Raw genomic sequence first — 17,574 nt, 5'->3', positions numbered from 1 at the left:
ACTGAGAACTGTTCTCAACAGAGAGCTGGACACACATACACAAAATGTTTCTTGTTTACATGTACACATCACTTTTACACTGATCTTGTTTACATGTACACATCACTTTTACACTGATCTTGTTTACATGTACACATCACTTTTACACTGATCTTGTTTACATGTACACATCACTTGAATATTTAAATACACGTCACTTTAAATGTATCTGTTATAACTAAATTACTTCTGTTAATTCTGCTGCTATATTCACTGACCTAAACCTGTTTCTATCCTTCTTTGCACTCACTGTCTAACACTGTCCTTTTGATCATAGTCAGTGTTATGTGTCTTGTTTGTCTGCACTGTCTTGTCATCCTGTGCCCTTATGTTGTATGTTTAGTTTGTAAAGAATGCACCTTGTAGTAATAGTTTAGCTCTATGGTGGTCCACATCACCTGTACTCTGTTTTTGTTCTGTGTAGCACCTCTGGTCCAGGAGGAACGTTGTTTCACTTCACTGTGTACTGCATCAGCTATATATACGGTTGAAGTGACAATAAAGCTTCTTTGACTTTGACTTTATTGTGCTTCTGAAAAACGTGGCTAACGTCTAGCATTCCAGATACTAACATGGAGCTACCTGGCTTCAGCATGGTCAGGGCGGACAGAGACACTAAAACCTGTGGGAAGCGGAAAGGAGGAGGACTCGCCCTTAATGTGAACACGAGGTGCTTTAATCCTGGGCATGTGAGCATAAAAAACTCCAAGTCTTGACCTGATATGGTTTTAGCCTGACTCTAGCAGTACTAAACCATGTCCACTAATGAAGCCAATTGCCATACTCTTTCCTCTTTCCCCCATTTTTTTAATATGGCTTAATGTTCACGATTTTTATAGAATAATAACTGCTATAGTGATATAGTTCAGAGGGAGAGTCAGTGTCCTTTTTAACATCACTAGACATTGATATGATCTGTTTCATTACACCCAAATTGTCACTTTTGTCCTTTTTTTGGTATTTCCCCTTTAAATGCATGTACCCACTGTGTCTGGTGCGCCTGGGCGGTGATGGCGCTGTTGCTTGGGCCTGATCATCATTGCTTGCAACTATAATATTAATATTATTATTATTAGTAGAAACCCTTGTTGTTTTCCATGACTGGCTCTCGAGCCCAGTTCAGCAGTGTGTGGCCGTGTGGGATGATGGAGTAAAAGGTCCAGTGATTGGACTGGACTGGAGATTGGACTGGACCGGAGATTGGACTGTGTGGTGTGTCAGACAGCAGCACTGTTTATTATTGATCATGTCGCCATCTAGTGGCCATTTCTGAAATTTATCAAATTTTCTATTCTTATTGCAGACTGATATACTGACAAATAGTGCATCTGTACTGCATTTCATTTCTGTAAATTTTACACAGTCTTTTATATAACATCACTGTACAGAGTATAACTTTATTACAGTGCACTCAGGACAGTACTGCACTTCAGTAAATAAGTGTAAGATCTATAGACCTAAAGATGTCTGACTGCTGGGAAAAGTCAGAGTCTGCTATTGGTTTTGGCTCAGTCTAAAACACACTGGGATTATACATGAACTAATCTTTTACTTTTAATAATAACTGTATGTTTTATTTAAAAGCAGCAACATTATCAAGTTTATGCATTAGAATTTTAAACATAAGACACTGTAGAAAGCACTGGATCCTGCTTATTCATGACCACATGCAAGTCTCAGTTGGAGCATTTAAACACACACACACACACACACACACACACAGTTCCACAGTAACAAGGATCACAGCAACATGACAACAAACCTCACCTAACCTTCAGAGACATTTATTGACCTTTGCAGTAGGTAAAAATGGCACTGAATTATTTTACTGGCAGACAGTAATGTAGTTTATGATGTACACAGATATTCAGACTGACCAGCCCTGCAAGTGTAACGTCCACTACCAACCTGATCATGACCCATGTGGAGGAAGTTTCTGACACTGTTTAATTTACTGCAGATTCACCACAGACAAGCCCCATGTGGTCCAGACTGTAGGAGCAGATGATCCCAACATGCCCCGCCTACAGACCACACCCACAGGCCATACCTACAGACCACACCCACAGGCCACACCTACAGACAAGACCAGTGTGGTCCAGACTGTAGGAGCAGATGATCCCAACATGCCCCGCCCACAGACCACACCCACAGGCCATACCCACAGGCCACACTCACAGGCCACACCTACAGACAAGACCAATGAGGGCCAGATTGTAGGAACAGATGATCCCAACATGCCCCGCCCACAGACCACACCCACAGACAAGACCAGTGTGGTCCAGACTGTAGGAGCAGATGATCCCAACACTTCCTCATAGAAACTAGTTCTAATCATCCAGACTGATGAGCTTTTCCAGCTGCTCTCGTTTAGACACGCTTAAGGCCTGGTCACACTACAGGACTTTAACCATCGGCAGATCGCTTTTCTGTTCAGACTACATGACTTCACTGTATGTCTTTTTGTCCTTGTGGTGTTCACACTATGCGACGCTTCATAAATGATCCACAAGAGGGCGCCGCACACCACACCATCTGACAACAACGCCGTGTCACTCAACGCCTCGACGCCGTCCCCAAACCACGTTTTGTCACGAAAACACACGCGACAGGTGGATCCGGAAATGACGCGAGACTTTCGGTTTGTTTTGAAAATGGACGGCGGCAGGAGTCTCGCTCTAAATAAATGTTAATTTATTAAAATAAATGTTGTGTTCACACTATTTTTGAAGCCATGTTGCTGCTGCTGCTTTTCTTCCGGTGACCTCAACTCTGTTGACTTGCTCTCTCATTGGCTGGAGGTCGTAGAGACGAACAGAGAGATTATCTGATGCTCAGGTACGTAATACACAGGTGATGTTTTATTAACTCACCTTCCTGCCTGAGACAGTGAGTGCGTCTGCCAGCTGCCACATGGGGGCGCTGTTCTGCCTCAGCCTGTAGGGGACAGTCACCGTGTCTAGAGCCAGAGCTAAAACAGCGCTGCTGTGATACCACAGAGATGGCTAGAGACAATCAGGACAGTGAGACAGAGAGGGACAGACAGGGCATTATTAATATTAGGTACAGACAGACACATGGACTGATTTATAAACAGACAAACAGACAGACACATGGATTGATTTATAAACAGACAGACAGACACATGGACTGATTTATAAACAGACAGACAGACAGACACACGGACTGATTTATAAACAGACAGACAGACAGACACATGGACTGATTTATAAACAGACAGACACATGGACTGATTTATAAACAGACAGACAGACAGACACATGGACTGATTTATAAACAGACAGACTGAATGTCAGATTTCAACAGCAGAGAGAGAATCACCAAACTTCACTGAACTTACATCATAACTGAAGAGAGGAAAAGTGGTGGGTGGAGCTGGAGATCTGCCCATCCCTCCCCTCAGGGTCAAAGGGCAGAACATAGAACTGTGATTGGCCATGTGCACCATTCCCAGAGCCCAGTTCATCATGTGATACACATCCTTAATCAGACTCTGTCCAGGAAAGAATGGGGGGGGGAGAGGGGGAGAGAGGGAGGGGGGGAGAGGGGGAGACTTTGACTTTTGACTTTTAAATTTTCCATTTATTAACATTTTAAAAAATTCAGACATTGAAAACAACATTGAAAAGGCAGCATGTATACAGAACTTGATAAAGAAAAAAAAAAGCCTGAATCCCCCACCCCTTTTTTAAAATTAGATGTTAAACCTCAGATCTTCTACATCTACAGAGCATAAAACCCACACTTGCCCACACTTGACAATTCTGGTAACCTTCGAGTCAACAAAGCATATTCAGCCTTGATTCTGGTTTTAACTAGCGCTGTCAGCATTTTTTCATCATCCTGGGTGCCGCCCCACTGCATTTTATTTTTTCGTGTAAGCCATGTAGCAAGTTTAGCCTGACCCATGAAGAAGTAGTACAGCTTTTTTCTTTGGAACATACTTTACACATAAAGATGCTCTGTCCATGTGACTCCCAACCCTCTGCACCAAGCTCTAAGCCATGAAAAAAACCTGTGTAGACGTTCACAATGCATAAACAGCCCCTAGAGGGGTCGATGTGTGCCACGTGTCTGTTTGTGACCACGGTCCCATGCACTGCCACTATAGATCAGCTGTACGCTTCTCTATGGGTGGTTTGTACAGGGACCTCCAGCATCCTCATGGGGAAGAGTCTGGCATCAACAGCTCTGACCAACGTGACTCCTTTAACCCTGCCAGAAAATCTCTTTGAGCAACTTTGACACAGGTTTCATACAGTGCTTTCTTAGAGGCATCTTCCAGTGTTGTTAATAGTGGTGTTTGGAGGGACAAAAGTGCTCCCTTCTCCTGCTGATACTTCCCCACTGCTGCAGAGATTGATAAGGGAGGTGGGAGCTGATGGCTTCTCCCACACTTCTCACACTTCTCCCAGGATCCTGCCCCAGAGCCTCCCTGAAATGGGATGGTAGAGCTGAAACTACCTCTCCGAGCAGTCTCTGCATAAGGCGGGCTGACAGTATTCCAATCTCAGATCACAGATCCCTAGCAGCCTTCCGGTCACTGCCAGATCTCAGATCCTTGATTTTGGTGAGCCCTGCTTTCCAGAAATGCTGTTGGATGTAGGGAGAGGAGAGCATTCTGGACTGTATCTGGGATTGTGAAAGAGTGGTTCTTCTTCAGTGCATGGAAAGGGCTGTGTGCCAATGCTGCTGATCCTCAACGCTGAAGACCAGTCTCTCAGGACTGACTGGTAGAACAGTGTTGTTGCTGACAGGTCCATTTCCCTCAGGTTCAGCACCAATAGATTCTTTATCATAGTTCAAATGTTCAACGCGCTGTAGTAGGGTGTAAGCCGTGTCAGCCCATGCTAGTCCTTCTTCATAGAAAAGCCTTTGTGCTGTCTGCAGTTGGAAAGTTCTGACACGACATGACAGGTCAATCAGGCCTTGACCACCCTCCTGCAGCGGCAACTAAAAACAGAGGCACGAGTCCAGTGCTGTCCAGCCCAGCAAAAAGTCACTATACTCTTTTGAACATCCCTGATCAGTGACTCTGGAGGTTCGAGGACAGTGAAACAATGCCACAGCAAGGAGGCTATCAGATTGTTGGTAACCAGTACTCTCCCTCTGTAGGATAGCTGGGGCAGGACCCAGGTTCACTGAGACAACTTGGTACAACACCTTCCCCACTACCCCCTCCCAGTTCTTGTTTTGAAAGCCAGCTGTTCCTAAAAACACCCCAAGATATCTCAAAGTAGAAAACCTCTTCCTACACCAAAGGCTTCGAGTACCTGAAAGAGATGATCGTGATCAACCCTGTCAAAGGCTTTTTCCTGAACTAAAGACAGAAAACCCAGATCACAAGAGTTCAGCCTGCACAGTTCAATCACATCTCTAACAAGAAACAGATTGTCCATTATGGTGCGGTTTGGTATGCAGTATGACTGGTTTCTGTGCACTATCGTGTGTAAAATCTTAGAGTCACTGCTTAAAAGTGCCACAGGTCTTCAGTTCTTAAGAAGTCCCAAGTCTCCTTTTTTTGGAAGTAGTGAAAGTGCTGCTCTTGTGCAACTCACCAGCAATTTTCCATTGATAAAAGAGCTTTTGAACACCTCAAGCAGGTCTGTACCTAGTGCACGTCCAAGCTGCTGGACTGCAGTGGCCACTTCTTGAAGTTCAGGACCTGCACCTAACATGTTGCTCTGTTCAGGGGACAGTTTGGGAAGTTCTCTGAGTAGCTCCTCTGTGCAGGATGGTTCGTAGGCCTCAGCACTGTAGATGTCTATGTAAAATTTGGCCTTTCTCCTCATTTTAGATTACAGTTCCATCTCCTTGTCTGAGATAAAGCATCTGGTTCTGGGGTTTTGTCTTTTTGGTGAGGCTGAAGAAAAAGCTGGGGGCATCCATGTCTTTAATGCTGGAAAAGAGGCATGCAGGACAAGCGGCTTATCCATGCAGGAAAGAACTTAAAAACCTCTTCCTTCCAGTAAGCCACCCATGCTCACATCGTTACTGCAGATCTTTTTTTTTTTTTTTTTGTATTTATTTATTTCTGTTTCAAGTTCTTGAGATTTGCTCTATTGTATTTGTATTATTTCCAACATGTATGTTGTGTATTTCTGACAGAATATCTTAATGTGTGTTTTCCCCACCTCCCACCAAGAATCTAGACTCTAGACTAGACTAGAATCACCTCTTCTTTTTCTCCACTCGTCCCAAAACCTTTTAAATTTCACACAAAACCCCTCACCCTGAAGCAATTTTGTGTTGAAGTCACAGTATGTCCTGTAGCGTCTCCAGGTTGGATCACTTGCTCATGGGGTCAGTTCCATCCTTCTCAAAACTCAATTAACCATTACGCAGCTCACAGCTGGGCCTCACTGCTTATAGTTGCTTCATTATACCTCAGCCGACATGCTGTAACTCATGGGAGTGAGTTCTGACTGAAGACACACACACACACATACACACCCACACACACACATACACACACACACACACACACACCCATACCCCCACACACACACCCACACACACACATACACACATACACACACCCACACCCACACCCACACATACACACCCACACACCCACACACACACGCACACACACACATACACACACACCCACACCCACACACACACACACACACACACACACACATACACACACACCCAAAGCGGCTGGAAATGCTCATCCTGACCCCCCCCCCCCACACACACACACATAAGGAGAGCTCCTTTATTCAAGTTTCAATAAAACAATAGTAAAACCCTACCTGAGCCTACTATACATTAATATAAACTTTATCCATTCCTGACTTCACCATAAAGTATGCAAATGAGTGCCTGAGCGGAGACAAAGAAACTTTTTCCCTCCAAAAGTTTCAGGTGTTGGATTGGTCACTCTAAAAAACTGGGCGCGACCAAGGGATCAGTAAAAACCCTAAGCACCCATCTATCGTTGCTCGGCTCCGATTTTTCTCTGGGACAATACTTTCACTACAATACTTCTGAGACTTTGCCGGCAGCTTCAATTGAAGAACTTTGTTTGCACCACCGAAACCTTTTTCGTTCCAGCAGAATCTCTTGCTTACTCCGAGGACTTCGAATCTCCGAACCTCCTTGGTCCACTACATCTGGACTCTTATCAACGAACCAATGCAAGTAAAAGTTACTAATTATTTTAGATCCACAATTTTAAGCTGAAGCCCCTTTATTTAAGGCGAATCCTAATTACCTTGACGATTCTCACACGGGTGTAATCAAAACTCGATCTGAAACTTGTCATATTTGATCTCTTCTCTGTTTCCTTATCTCCTTCTCTCTCTCTCTCTCTCTCTCGTTCTGATTTCCTCCGTATTCCCTTCCTTAATCTCAATCTCTCTTTGCCTACTTATCCCCTCTCTATAATCCTTATTCTGTCTTTTATGTTATGTGTGTCGTAGTTAGTATGTGTTGTGTGTTTCTGTTTTATTAAATGCATTTTATTCACGAGTGATTGTCTCTGTGCTTTGCTCACAATTTTGGGGTCCCTGAACATTGACCTTGCTACGTGCTAAATTACAGCTAGTACTTTATAAAGTAGTTATTCTTTCTTGGCCAGGAAGATAACTTTTCCTGGAATTAATAAATAATTATACTGTCTGTTCGCTGGACAAACAAATCAAATAATTGTGTTATTGATTCTCTGACAGTTAGTTCTAAACTCCATTTGAATATTTATAATTAATTATAACCATACACGTAAGTGTAAGTTATAATTACACTTAAATATTTAAATTTTGAGCTAATTTCGTCACAGTCCTGTGCTTTTTTATATCAGATGTCATTAGGTCTATTGTGACTAAATGATGATCTGGAATCCCAGTAGGGGAAATGCTTTATAAAATCTACTTCTATTGTGTTTGGTTATGTAAAACCTGTCCAGTCTTGCTGCAGAGATCCTTGTGTCAGTAACTTTAACCCATGTGTATTGTTTAATTCCCTGTTTTTTCCCCTCCACACATCAACTACACTACACTGACTCTTCAGATGTCTTTGCGGACTGTGGGTGTGGTTCTTCCCCATTTCTGTCTAAGGTAAAATCTATGGTACAATTCCAGTCCCTTCCCATTACCACTAATGGTCTGCTAATGTGTTGTAGGGCATTCTTGAGTTTATTAAAAAGCTGTGCTCTCTCACCACCATTGTTGGGATCACAAACATTTATAAAAAAAAGAATTTTATCCCTCTTATTTCTGTCTGTACCATTAAGACCCTACCCTGCTCTAGCTCTGTTCCCCACATTGTCCAGTCTGATTCATTAGCCCGATCACTGTGAGTCTCTTGTAAGAAAGTTATGTCTATTTTTTGCACTGTATCAGTTCTTTAACTACAGCTCTTTTATTTCTGTCCCTGCCACCATTGATGTTTAAAGACCCTTTAACTTCTTCACTGGAGGGATTAAGAGAAGGAAGAGGGAAGAACAGGTAAGAACAGCAGTGAAGACAGAAGAGGACACCCAGTGTGATGACTTCATTTCCGCTTTCTTTTGCCAATGGACTTCCGTAGCTTTGCTAAATGATTCTGTAACCTGTATCTCTTCTTTTTATCTAATTCCTCATAACTCGGTGTTCGTTGTCTTTACTGACTAACATCTTTATACTCTCTGAGACCTCTGCACACATTGACCATACCACAATTTTGAAATCCCCCATGCTGTCTAACCCACCTGTTTGTTCTAATACCTCTGCTCTGTTCAGCATGGTCACTTCTACTGATGCCTTCTCCATCCTTTTCATCTCTACACATCTCTCTACAGTTGTCTGAATGTCTGACCCGTTATTTGTTTTTTTCACTTTCTTTTACTTTCTCAATCTGTTTACCATCATCTACTTGTTCGTCACATGTCTGTTCACTGCTGCTCTGCGCATTAGCCTCTACAGTGGTTTGGTCAGTGTTCTGCCCTCCGGCAGCATCTGACTGCCCCACACTACTACTTGTTCCATCCTGCCTCTCAGCCCTGTCTCCTCTGGGCCCAACTTCCTCATTGTCCTGTGTTCTGTGTGGACAAACAAACTTTTTGTGGCCGATGTCCCCACACTCAAAACACCTCATGTTCCCGGGACTGGCAAATAGCATGTATGATTTTCCTTCATACCACACCCTGAAAGATATATCTAAGGTGGGTTCATTCAGAAACATGAGCACTGTGTGCCTGAAAGAGATGACGTGCTTCAGTGAGGGGTTTTTACAGTTCAGTGAAACCATTCTTATATCGCTCACTATCTTCCAGAAGCGAGACAATTCCCGCTCAATATTCTCATTAGGAATAAATGGAGGAATATTAGACACTGTAACTTTGGTTGTTGTTGCGTCCAGCAGCGTTACAAAGTAAAACTCTCCATTTACCCTGATACCGTCTTCAGTCAGCTGCCGCACGAGCTCTCTGTCTTTTACAAACACCACCACAGCTTTATTCATCTGCAATGCAGACACAATGTTATCACATCCCACACTCTCTCCTACCGCCAGTAACACCTGCTCCACCGAGACCTCGGAGCTGACCTCACACCACTATGGGATCAAATTTCCACCAAAAGTATCCCAAAAAATTCCCAAATTTTGCGCTGCGAGTTTCATGTAAATTCGGGGTGGCTTTAGCGTCACCACTGGTCCACTACATCTAGACCAGGGGTAGGCAGGTTCAGTCCTAGAGAGCCGCAGTCCTGCAGATTTCAGCTCCAACCCTAATCAAACACAACTGAACAAGCTAATCAAGATCTTCAGGATTACTAAAGCTACAGGCAGGTGAGGTTTTTTTTCAGGGTTGGAGCTGAAATCTGCAGGACTGCGGCTCTCTAGGACCGAACTTGCCTACCCCTGGTCTAGACTGACAGCTCCTCCTCTAGCCAATCAATGCTACTCGCAGTCATTGGCTATCTGGACAATCGTGCAGTTTTTTCGCTCCACAAGTTCTTATGGCTCATTCCCGTCAGCAAAATGCCGGACAGTCTCAGGTACCTGAACATAAATATATTGTTGGTGGCTGACATATACACTTTTTAAAGTTTTGCAAAATAAAATGTTGTCCTAGTTGGTCATTATATAGCTAGTGTCATTATATAGCAAAGATTTTTATATTTTAGCCGTAGTTAAGGTTATTGACTGTATAATCTAAAAATGGGGGAAAGTGTACCTGCTTTTCCATGAGGATGATGCTATTATGTATTCATCCTAATTAATTGGGACATGTGGGACGTGTGTCAGGTCTTTTTCCATGATAGTACAACTGAAAACAGTATCAAGACCATCCAGTGGTGCATTTAGACCATTCAATAATTTACCTCTAGTTTATTTTAAGAAATGTACCAGATTGTTGTCATTGTGGTTTGCATGTACCATGTGTGATAAAAATGTATGACTTTGTACAACAGAATGAAAACATCAAAAAAAGTGAATGCTTTTTTTTTGTTGTTGTTGTTGATAATTTCACTTTTTTTTGATATTCATAGATTGTTTCAAGGTTGCTTAAGAGAGACTTCTGTCTCGCCTACAGGAAGCCATACAGCACCTGCCTCTGGACCTGGATTATTTATATTTTATTTGCACAAATGGCTTAATATTGATCACTTCACACAAAAATCGTGCACACTTGCCTCGAGAGGTATATCTCTGTCAAACCTGTGTTCTATACTTTCTATTCGACTGGACACAAGGCATACCACTTCAGTTTCTGTGGATGAATTGAAATTCGACCAGCAGGACGTCTGAAACTCATCGTATCTGAGCAGCACCTCAGACAATTGATTGAAATTGGTCTAAATGTACCCTGCATTTCAAAACTGCTGGCTTGTCAGCACGAACTGTAGAACGGAGAATGCATGATTTTGGTATTACAGTGAGAGGAACATACAGTCATCTGACAGATGAAGATTTAGACAATTTTGTGGTTGCAATCAAAACAACATCACCACACTCAGGTTACAGAATGACGAGAGAACACGTGCAGGCTCTTCGTCATCGGGTACAGTGGAGCAGAGTCTGGGACTCTATGAATAGAGTCGATTCAGCTGGAGTCCTTGGTAAAATGTCACAACTTGGACATGTTGTAAGAAGATCATATGCAGTTCAAGCATCTCTGTCCCTTGTGCATTTGGACACCAACCACAAGCTGATCAGGTAAGTCAAATGTTTTTTATTCTGTTATCAGAACTGTTTATTTACCTGTGTGTTTAAGACACTCTCTTTATATTTAGATATTTGGGGGCATAGACAGCTACTCAAGAAAGGTTAGTGGTGGATTTTTTTCATGAAATAATTGTATAAATGTTTTGTAGTCATACAGTTATGTAGATGCTAGTAACTTTATAAAACAAGTTATTCATTAGATCATGTATTTGGGAGCAGCAACCAACAACAGAGCAGAGACTGCTCTAGGTTTTTTCCTTGAGGCAGTAGAGAAACATGGAGTTCCCTCACAGTATTTTTGCACATTTGACTACATCCATCCATCCATCCATCCGTCTGTCTGTTGGTCTTAAAACCTTCATTAATATTTAAAGCTGCATCAAATGTCAACTCTTCAAAATTTAAGATATTACATTTATTTTTAAAACTGAGGACACCATGCCAACACCAAAGTTTGATGTTCACAGTTCAGGGCTGTGGCGGGGGAAGTTTCATTCATAATCGAAGGTAATTTCTTGTTTGTTTAGGGTGGGTAATTCCCTTCAACTTTTTGAATTATAAATGACTGTTGGCTAATTGTATGTAAGAATATTTTTGTTTTTCATGTTTAGGGTTGAAAGGTTGTGGACAGGTGTGTGGATGTCCGTTTCGAACTTGTATTAGGATGTTCTACACAGTCTGGAAGAAAGTAGCTCTCTTGAGCCATCAAAAACCCTTCACCTCTTCTGTGTACATTATGTTTTTCTTCCACGCCTCCTAAGAGACCTAGGTACTTTTACTGATGCATGGAATGACCATTCCATCCGTACAGAGCAAAATCTTTCCCCCAATCAGCTATGGGAAATAGGAATTGCACAGAATGCAGTCAATGTTTCATGTGACATGGAGGTAGGAATGTAATGGCAAAAGTGCAATGCAGTATGTTTTATGTATATTATTCTTTTTTTTTTTGTTTTTTTTTATTCTAGGACCTCAACATTTCGTTGCCCGAATGCACTTACCCTCTGGAGGAGCAGAACACAGGAGTAGTGGTCCCTCAGGTGGAGTGTCTGCTCTCAGAGGATGAAATGGCACAACTGAGGACAAACATTAATCCAGTCTCACAGTCAAGAGACTTTGGCCAAGATATTTACTTGTCAGTGCTAGATTTTGTACAACAGCTTGTTGAAGCATAAAGCAAGAAAGTATAATTCTTTGATTTTTTTTCTGTAAAATTTATGGTGTCATTTTAACTAATCTGTACCTAGCAATTGTAACATTTTTTAAGCCTTAATTTATTTCATAACCAATGTGAAATTATGAGTGAATGAACACCTTTGATATGAAAATAAAATACAAGCAATGACTTTTGAAACCATTTTTTAACATTTTAATTAACATACAAAGGTTCCCTTAGAAAAAAGAACTTTCAAATGTAATGCAGCATTAAAGCAGTACCTGCTGTACCTTTGCACAGATCAAGTTAGTTAAGGAGAGCTAATTAACTCAAAAAGCAGCACTTTTAAAAGAGGCTCACTTAAAACATTTCAGAATAGAAATAAAAACAGAAAATTCAACTGAAGTATCTTAATGAAAATATAAAATGACTCCAGACTTCCAACAGGTTGGGATAAGAAATAAGTATTAACAGAAAAACTGTAAATTAATTCAAGATTCAAGATTCAAGAAGCTTTATTGTCATTTCCCCCACATATATCTGACGCAGTACAGAGTGAACTGAAACAGCGTTTCTCCAGGACCTGGTGCTACAGAAACATACAACAACAAAGAGTTCAACACAAAACACCACCACAGAGCTAGGACAGAAGTTGTCTTAGCCACGTAAAGTGCAGTGTGCAGCTAGGTGCAAACAGAGCATAGACAAGACAAAAGACAAGAAATACAAGAAAGACAACACAAAAAACACAGGACACTTAGTGCAGAAAAAGAAAGAAAAGAACATGTACTGGAATGTAAGTGAAATAAAATAAGATAAAGTGAAATGATTGTGCAAAAATACAACAGCAGCGGTTGAGGTAGTGCAAATAGAAATAAACATAAATACAACTATAGCAGCAGATGACAGGTAGAGGTGCAGTAAGTAATGAACAATATAAATTATGTGAGTGTGTGTGTGTGTGTGTCCACACAGTCAAGAGAGTGTGTGTGTATCTGTGTGTGAGAGAGACAGAGAGTTGTATACAGTTCAGTCCTGAGTGAGAGTGTGTGTGTGTGTGTGTGTGTGTGTGTGTGTGAGAGTGTAGAACAGTTCAGTCCTGGTTGTTGAGGAGTCTGATGGCTTGAGGAAAGAAACTGTTACACAGTCTGGTTGTGAGGCCCGAATGCTCCGGTACCTCTTTCCAGATGGCAGGAGGGTGAAGAGTGTGTGTGAGGGGTGTGTGGGGTGTGTAAGAGTGTGTGTGAGGGGTGTGTGGGGTGTGTAAGAGTGTGTGTGAGGGGTGTGTGGGGTGTGTGGGGTGTGTAAGAGTGTGTGTGTGGGGTGTGTGGGGTGTGTAAGAGTGTGTGTGAGGGGTGTGTGGGGTGTGTAAGAGTGTGTGTGAGGGGTGTGTAAGAGTGTGTGTGGGGTGTGTGGGGTGTGTAAGAGTGTGTGTGTGGGGTGTGTGGGGTGTGTAAGAGTGTGTGTGAGGGGTGTGTGGGGTGTGTAAGAGTGTGTGTGAGGGGTGTGTAAGAGTGTGTGTGGGGTGTGTGGGGTGTGTAAGAGTGTGTGTGTGGGGTGTGTGGGGTGTGTGAGAGTGTGTGTGGGGTGTGTGGGGTGTGTAAGAGTGTGTGTGAGGGGTGTGTGGGGTGTGTAAGAGTGTGTGTGAGGGGTGTGTGGGGTGTGTAAGAGTGTGTGTGGGGTGTGTGGGGTGTGTAAGAGTGTGTGTGAGGGGTGTGTGTCTGTCCTCACTGTCCCCTGAAGGGTCTTGTGATCTGAGACGGTCCAGTTCCCAAACCAGGCAGTGATGCAGCTGCTCAGGACGCTCTCCATGGTCCCTCTGTAGAACACAGTCAGGATGGAGGGAGGGAGATGGGCTTTCCTCAGCCTCCTCAGGAAGTAGAGGTGCTGCTGGGCTTTCTTGGTGATGGAGCTGGTGTTGAGTGACCAGGTGAAGTTCTCCGCCAGATGGACACCAAGGAATTTGGTGCTCTTGACGATCTCCACAGAGGAGCCATCGATGGACAGTGGAGAATGGTCACTCTGTGAACACTCTGTGTTCAACTTCATATAGTAACTCTCTGAAGCTGAACTCTAACCCTAGAACTTAATTTGTTCTAATGAAGAAATAAATCCACATTTTGGGCAGCCTAACAGCAGATCTAACCCTAGTGCGTAGCCCATTTTAGTTTTGGGTGAACCATCTTATAAAGATTACTCAGATAAAAATAATAATTATATTATTAATAATGATAATGAATAAATAAAATAATACAATGCAATGCCCACCTCCACATTCAATTTCTTGAAAGTAGTTTATGATTTTGCTTTCTGCTGAAGCCCTTGAAGCTCCTCTAGGACTCATTTCAGGAGCAACGTGGCTGAGAATGTAGTCAGTGTCTGGCTGGAAAAAGAACAAATTTTCAGTAAAAAAACTGACTGGAGTTTAATTTGGTAAAAAACATTTGACTTACTGTGCAATCCTCTCCAGGAACAAACAGACTCTTGCAAAGATTTGGATGTTCCTTAAGAATGTCCAGCAATCCATAGAGCTGAAGGCCTTTATGCAAGTCTCCAAGCATTGGTGTGACTCAAAATATTGCATGGAGAAAAATTGCTCTTGAGAAAAAAAAAAAGACTAATTTACTTTACAGTAAAAAACTGAATCTCTAACCAATATATTTTATTCTGTTTAGAATGAAAAAGTTATGCAATCAAGGTTAACCTGAATGTAACGGGAAACAGACTTCTAATTCTGTCATTTGTGGCATTTAGTGTTTAAAAGATAAACGGAAGGAAAAGCATGGTCCATACTTACCTAATTATGGCATCGTTTTGGTCCATGTTAAATGTCCCAGTGTATCCACAGCTAAGGATTTCATCTGTGAATTCTGACAGATTAGTTGCCTCTTTGACCTCATGAAAAACACAACAATAACAGGATGCCAAAATGTGGTATTATGCAAAGAAACAATACAATATACTGCTGCTAGCCATTAGGGAGTATTTGGAGTTACGCTACCTTTGAGATCAGCAGGGAGAATTCAATATCATCAATATCATTCTTGAAAATTTGGAGCATATCAATTTCCCCAGTGGTGAGATACATGTAGCACCACTCTCTCATGAAACATGGGGCTGGACCACCTTGAGCTAAGCTAACTGCAAAGATCTCTCCTGCAGTCCTATTATTCCAAAGTGAGAAAGATTTCCACAAACCTGAAGAGATCATTGTCACGGTCACTGTTGGAGTACTGTGGACTCTGCTCTCTGACCCAAGAAAAGGCGTTTTTGCAAAGCCACAGATCATTTCTTTGAGTAATATATGGAGAGAAAAAAGTGTGTGAATTACATAGATAATTATCTTTTTTTTTACACAGACACTTTTACTATACTTGATAACTTGCCTGTAAGAAACTCCTTCCGTAATGCACCAGAGTCGACTCCAGCTTCACCGATGAAGGTTACCTTTAGCTGGTTGTTTGGATTTCCTTTCTTTTGTCTTTGCCACTGCTTGAGCCCCCTCTTTAGTAAATTGTCACGTGAAACACAAATGTGGAATTGGTTTTCTTCATTTATACGGCTAGCAAGCAGCTCCAGAAGATCTTCTAAACTGTGGTAGGTGACATTGGGAGATAAACCAACATTACACAGTGTAACAGTCAATTAAGATTTTTGGAATGTTTACTAAGTGAAAAGTTTACCATAACACTTGTTGAGAGCTTGAATTGCACATTATACTGTATCATCAGCAGAATCATCACTTTGCTGTGATCCAAAGACTCCACTGTAATGTGAAGAGAATAAAGTGATTAGTGAAGTAAAGCATTTGTGATTGATTTATATCTGTACATTAACTTATCCCTATAGATTGTTACTCACATTGATTTTCTTCTCCACACAGGCTGGCATGCATTTCAATTTGTCTACAGGAAATTTCATCTGACATTTCGGACATGGTAAAACAGACTACAAACAGCAAATAGAAAAACAAATGTAATAGAATTTAAATATATAAAAAACATGATATAAAAGCACAGTGGGATAAAAATTACAAAAACATTTACAAATGCATGCATACTGAAGCCATCATAAAATAAACAAACAATTATACAACATTAATCCATTACCTCTTCATTCGAAGATGTTGACTCTTTTAACTGGCAAACCTGAATGTGCAGAGCCAACGCCTTCGGAGGCATGCTTTTGTTGCATGCTTTTGTTGCCTAAGGCATTTTTTGGAACTCTCTGGCATCGGTTGGGAGTGGATTAAGGTCAAGTTCCTCTTGTAATGGAACCACATACAACACTGTCTTTCCATATCCTGAGGCAGATTTAATTTGACAACCAATGTAACCTTCTGAGTCGGGAGGAATAATGTTTAGCCGTCTTACACCACTTCCCCCTATAAAGAAAGATACAATTTTTTATATACCAAAACATACAAATAGTATTAGACTCAAATAGTAAAAAAGAAGATATAAAGTCACCAGTAGCTTTATAGAGCATCCAACCTCCCCTTAAACCCTCCATTTTGGGGAATGCCTCATACAGCACACTGGTAAACTATTAGAAAATGCAAACAACTTCACTAATTCTTAAGATTTCTACAAGTACTGAAGAGTCTAGAGTAAACTTATATTTTCCAGTTGTCGACAAAGACAAACAGACCACCTTACCTCTGAATGTGGCATGTCCATTGTTACTGATATTGTCCTTTTTCCAAGCCCTGCTTGAAGAAGCTTCAGTTCATGTTTAGTTGAAGGGGTAGTTTCAGAGTTTTTATCCAGAACAAATACATTTAAATCAAAAGGTTTGATTGATTTTGTAGTTTTTGTTCTGGATGGTACATTTATTCTCTTTTTCCCAGACACTGCATGTCTTCTGAAAATGCTAGGAAAGGCCCTACAAGAAAAATAATTTTTATTTAATATTATACTTTTTAATGTAAAAAACTAATGTTAGCAGGTAAATAGACATATTTAGGGTTGTTTAACTAAGTTCACATTTAACTTTGTAACATCAACTTTAATAGAGTAGGGGTTTAATTATGTACATAATGCCTGCAAATAAAAGCTTTTAATATATTGGATTGAATATTCATTCTCTGTGTCCAGCAACATTCACCTGGCCATGTCCTGATCAATGGTGGTATTTGTCTGTCTTTGTACTTGTACTGATGTCTGCTGCCCCTGAACCTGCACTTGACCTTGTGGAGGTGGGGC

The 17,574-nt window shown here is 41.5% G+C and overlaps 3 long non-coding RNA genes across 6 annotated transcripts; 1 reads left to right on the top strand and 2 right to left on the bottom strand.

The window, feature by feature from the left end:
• Positions 1-3,744: 3,744 nt before the first annotated feature.
• LOC131365259 (uncharacterized) lies at positions 3,745-12,569 on the top strand. Of its 4 annotated transcripts, none has more exons than XR_009206582.1 (5): positions 7,800-8,123; positions 8,462-9,208; positions 10,583-11,205; positions 11,283-11,983; positions 12,183-12,563. It is a non-coding gene; the product is annotated as an uncharacterized LOC131365259 (long non-coding RNA). The 4 variants fall into 4 exon arrangements; XR_009206581.1 differs by having other exon boundaries at positions 8,462-8,513; positions 10,539-11,205; positions 12,183-12,562; XR_009206583.1 differs by lacking the exons at positions 7,800-8,123; positions 8,462-9,208 and adding an exon at positions 3,745-6,028 and having other exon boundaries at positions 10,539-11,205; positions 12,183-12,562.
• Positions 12,570-13,972: 1,403 nt separating this feature from the next.
• LOC131365105 (uncharacterized) lies at positions 13,973-15,660 on the bottom strand. The gene is made up of 4 exons (XR_009206559.1): positions 15,168-15,660; positions 14,824-14,968; positions 14,639-14,753; positions 13,973-14,392 (listed from the first exon to the last, which is right to left on the bottom strand). It is a non-coding gene; the product is annotated as an uncharacterized LOC131365105 (long non-coding RNA).
• A 99-nt stretch (positions 15,661-15,759) lies between these two features.
• Positions 15,760-16,574, bottom strand: LOC131365106 (uncharacterized). Its single transcript, XR_009206560.1, has 4 exons — positions 16,480-16,574; positions 16,232-16,318; positions 16,054-16,136; positions 15,760-15,962 (listed from the first exon to the last, which is right to left on the bottom strand). It is a non-coding gene; the product is annotated as an uncharacterized LOC131365106 (long non-coding RNA).
• Between the last annotated feature and the right edge of the window lie 1,000 nt (positions 16,575-17,574).

The sequence above is a fragment of the Hemibagrus wyckioides genome, linkage group LG14 (assembly GCF_019097595.1).
Source record: "Hemibagrus wyckioides isolate EC202008001 linkage group LG14, SWU_Hwy_1.0, whole genome shotgun sequence".
Taxonomy (NCBI): Eukaryota; Metazoa; Chordata; class Actinopteri; order Siluriformes; family Bagridae; genus Hemibagrus; species Hemibagrus wyckioides.
The sequence above is the reverse complement of the archived record's forward strand: the minus strand, read 5'-3'. Positions and strand labels throughout refer to the sequence as shown.